This window comes from Rhinopithecus bieti, unplaced genomic scaffold, assembly GCF_001698545.2.
Source record: "Rhinopithecus bieti isolate Rb0 unplaced genomic scaffold, ASM169854v2 scaffold_33940, whole genome shotgun sequence".
Classification (NCBI taxonomy): domain Eukaryota; kingdom Metazoa; phylum Chordata; class Mammalia; order Primates; family Cercopithecidae; genus Rhinopithecus; species Rhinopithecus bieti.
Genome location: NW_016814565.1, coordinates 10,521 through 15,074, shown reverse-complemented (window position 1 = coordinate 15,074; position 4,554 = coordinate 10,521). Strand labels below are relative to the sequence as shown.

General features: G+C 49.7%; 1 pseudogene; it reads right to left on the bottom strand.

The window, feature by feature from the left end:
- Window positions 1-1,796: 1,796 nt before the first annotated feature.
- Window positions 1,797-3,378, bottom strand: LOC108514877 (uncharacterized; annotated as a pseudogene).
- Window positions 3,379-4,554: the final 1,176 nt, after the last annotated feature.

Here is a 4,554-nt window from a genome sequence, read left to right as displayed (position 1 = left end):
TTTTTTTTTTTTTTTTTAAAGAGACAGAGTCTCACCCTGTCACCCAGGCTGGTGTGCCGTGGCACACTCATGGCTCACTGCAGCTTCAACCTCCCAGGCTCAAGTGATCCTCCTGCCTCAGCCTCCCAAGTATCTGAGACCACAGGTGTGTACTACCACATCCAGCTAATTTTTCATTTTTGGTAGAGACAAGGTCTTGCTAAGTTGCTCAGGCTGTTCTCTAACTCCTGACCTCAAGTGATACCCCCCACCTTGGCCTCCCAAAGTGCTGGGATTACAGCATGAGTCACCACACCCGGTCCCATGTTTTTACTCTCTTATTGATGAAAAAATTCTTAATTTTACTATCACCCAATGTATCAATCATTTTCTTTGGGGATAGTGCTTTGTTTGTCTTATTGAAGAAATTTTTACCTGCCTCCTAAGGAGCCTTAAAAATCTCCATATGCCTATAAAGCCCCACTGTTCCAATGTCTATTTTGTGCTAGAAAATAAACGAGGTACTGTTCCAGAGGCGATGCCTATCTTGTGGGAAAACTGTCTTCATCATCATTTGCCAAGCCAGGAGATAATCGGGATGAGGACAATTTCTATGACTCCCGGCGTCTGAAACTCTTCCTGCATTAGAGAGAGTGGGCCTGATGCCGTTGTGGGCCAGGTGGGTGCCCATCCCAGTCCCACCTGCCCACAGGGACAGGGCATGAGGAATGGAGAAGGTGTGGTGTCCTTGGGCAAAGCCAGGCCAGAGATGTGGTTCTGCAAACAGAATGAGGGTACAGATGAGTCTGCCTGCCTCGCCATAGGGCTCCAGGGGCTGCAGGAGGTGGGAGAGAAGCAGGTAGAGGAGGGATCCAGTGGGAAGAAGAGCAGAGCATTCTCCCTGGGAAGGGAAAAAGAAGGACGTACCTTATGTTTAACAGCTCAGTGTTCTGGGGACCAGAGGTGAGGTCGCAGCTGCTGGTTCCCACACCTCCTGTCTCTGGCGTGAGTTGTTTAGATGTCAGAATTGGTGAAAAGTTTGAGATTGTACCAGCTGGTCCAGGAAAGGTAATGGGGGAGCTACAAAGCTTGTAGAAGGGCAGCAGGGCTGTCCTGTGCACAGCGGCTCCAGGGCACGTGAGCCATGCTGGGGCAGTGGTTAGGGCCAGGCCTCTTAGGAGTGACCCAGACCAGCCTTTTCTTTCTCACTCTCTCACCCTCTGAATTCAAAAGCTTAAACATGCCACGAAATGTCCACCCACTAAAAAGAAAGTATTTGCCTCCCGAGCTCAGAAATGATATTAAGGAAATTGCACATCTACTGACTGTGACAGAAAGCAAATCAGTGGCTCCTTGAGATGGGATAGGGTGGGAGGGGCTGTAGGGAGCGATTCCAAAGAAGCATGAGGAAGCTTTGGGAGTCATGATGCTCCTGATCTTGACTGTGGTCATGGTTTTGCAGGTATGTGCGTGTGTCAAAATTGATCAAAAAAAATTTTTTTTTTTTGAGATGGAATTTCTCTCTTGTTGCCCAGGCTGGAGTGTAGTGGCACAATCTTGGCTCATTGCAACCTCCACCTCCCGGGTTCAAGTGATTCTCCTGCCTCCTCCTCCAGAGTAGCTGGGATTACAGGCACCCACCACTACGCCTGGCTAATTTTTTGTATTTTTAGTGGAAATGGGGTTTCACCATGTTGGTCAGGCAGGTCTCGAACTCCCGACCTCAGGTGATCCACCCACCTCAGCCTCCTAAAGTGCTGGGATTACAGGCGTGAGCCACCACACCCAGGCTTGTTCTCTTGTATGTCAGTTACTGCTCCGTGAGGCTGCTAAACATCCTCCCAGCACACACCCACAGACACACACCTGCACGCCCTCACACAGTTTGCAAGGCAGTGGTTCAAGTTACACTTTAATCCCTCAAGCGTGCTCATCTCACTCTCCAAACCTGCCCTCTTGCAGGGTCCGTGGTTCTTCTAAGTGTCCTGGTCACAAGGCAGCTGGATCAACACTCAGAGGTACAGAGCAGGGCAAAGTGTGGTCCCTGCATCTGTCTCACCCCCATGTTCTTTACACACAGAGACCTTCCCGGGAGCTGTGACTTGAACTTCACAATCTGCAGGGCCCACCCAGGAGCCGTGTCCTCCTCACAGGCAATGGGATCCCCTCCTCTCTCCACCTGTGTGGGAAGATTGGCAACAAAACGTAGAGAAAGTGGGAGGTAAAAACACTAAGGGGATGGATCACACCTGAACGACCCCAGGACCGAGGGAAACACTGAGGGGATGGATGGACCACACCTGAGGGTCCCCAGGACAGAAGGAAACACTGAGGGGATGGATAGGCCACACCTGAGCAACCCCAGGACCGAGGGAAACACTGAGGGGATGGATGAGCCACACCTAAGCATAGAGGTAAACACTAAGTGTATGGATGGACCACACCTGAGGGTCCCCAGACAGAGTGAAGGACGGCTGTTGTTGGGATGATAATTCCATGTCTTTAGAGAACAAGAATTCCAGGTAGTTCTCTTGTCTCCAAACAGTGTGGTTATGAAGTAGCTCTCACTCCAGGAGGCTTTAAGGCTCCATATAATATATGTAGTAATAAAAAAAACAGGCCAGGTACCACGGCTCACATCTGCAGTCCCAGCACTTTGGGAGGCCAAGGTGGGAGGACCACTGAGGCCAGGAGTCTGAAACCAGCCTGGGCAATGTAACAAGAGCCCATTTCTATAAATAATTTCAAAAATGTAAAAGAAAAAAAAAAAAAACAAATACTGGTAACTCACAACTAACATATTGGTACAAACAAAATTTACACCAAGGTGAAAAAAGTCAAGTTTTTTTTTTTTTAACCAAAACAATACCTCAGTCTAGGAAGAGGTGCTTCCTCTCCAGAAGCAGCTGAAGCCCTGAGCTGCTGTCCACAGGAGGATGGACTCTGCAGGAGCCCCCAGTGGGCCTCAGCTACTCCACGTCAGTTCTTTCTTGTCCCCCTGCTGGTCCACGGGGCTGCTGCAGTTGGCCAGGTCTCCTGGGAGTCAGAGGGGGCCATGGGTTCCACCCCAGGGCCCACCTCATCAGCACAGTGCTCTCTCCATCTGAGCACCAGCCCAGAGGAAAAGGAGAAAGGGTGATGCTGATCCCCCAAGCAAAATGGAAACACCTCCACCTCCCACCCTCAAAAGCACCCAACAATGGACCCTGGGCACTGAGGGCCTCGTAGGGAGTTGTTTGCACCACAGTAAAATCTACAAAGTTCCCATGGCACGTGAGTGGATGCTTCATCAACACAGGAATGTCCGGCTGCCCCAAGGAAGGCTCCAGTAATGTTGAGATCTTTGAATAGGAGCAACGGATCAAGGCCGATGGTCTCTCTGAGGGCCTCAGTTTCCATCCATGTGGTCAAGCTCCCCTTTGGGAATCTGGGTTATGGTTCCCGAGATAGGGGCAAGAGGCATCCACTGACAGCTGTATTTACAGAAATCCATCAAGTCGACAATGCTTGTGAAAGTCAAAGCAACACAGTAACTCACTGGAAAAGTGAAAGCTTCTCATCATCACACCCATAGAGATAATGGGGGTAGGGTCGGGGAGCAATCCGAGAAAGCATGTGTGTGCTCTGTGCACTCACAGCCGCCCCTCTCCTCTGCTCTCTGGCTCCTGATTTGCATAGTGAGAGGCAGATACCAGGCTTGAATCAGGAGGGACAGCGCCTTGTCCCAGTAAGTTTGGGTCTTGAGACAGTGAGTAGCAAGGGTGTAGAGAGAAAGGGATTTATCGACAAAGTTAACTGACTTTGATTCTTGAGTTCGATAGGGAGAGTTTGAATAACAAGGGACACCGATACTAACATGTGTTAAATAGACAAACCGCTTCTAATATTTGATAGGTGACAAATGTCGCATTTATTTATACTTCTAAGCAAAGTCAAGTCTTTCTCAGTTGCTCATTTTCAGAGAGTGAGAAAGCCCAAGATCTCATGACCTCTTCCCTTTCCTCGGGTTATGGACACCAGGGCTCTGGGGACTGCAGAGCTGGGTAGGTCTCCTGGGAGTCACAGGGGGCCATGGAGGAGAGCAGAGGAGAAAGTGCTGTTCTTGGCTGTGATCAGGTGGCTGTCAGATCCCTGCTCCTACATTCAGTGGGGAGTGACCTTCGGAAAATTATGTAACTCTCTATGTCTCAGTTTTCTCATCTGAGAAATGGAGCTGATGGTAATAATCCTCATCCAGGAGAATAGTATGTGTTGATCATCCTCGTGGCATTCTTTTAAAGAGCTGCACAGCACTCCATTGTATGGGCATTAAATCATTGATTTATCTCAGCTCACTGCAACCTCCGCCTCCTGAGTTCAAGTGACTCTCCTGCCTCAGCCCCCCGAGTAGCTGGGATTACAGGTGCCTGCCACCATGCCCGGCTAATTTTTGGATTTTTAGTAGAGACAGGGTTTCACCATGTTGGCCAGGCTGGTCTTGAACCTCTAACCTCAGGTGATCCGCCCACCTCAGTCTCCCAAAGTGCTGGGATTACAAACGTGAGCCACCATGCCAGGCCCATAGACCTAAATGTA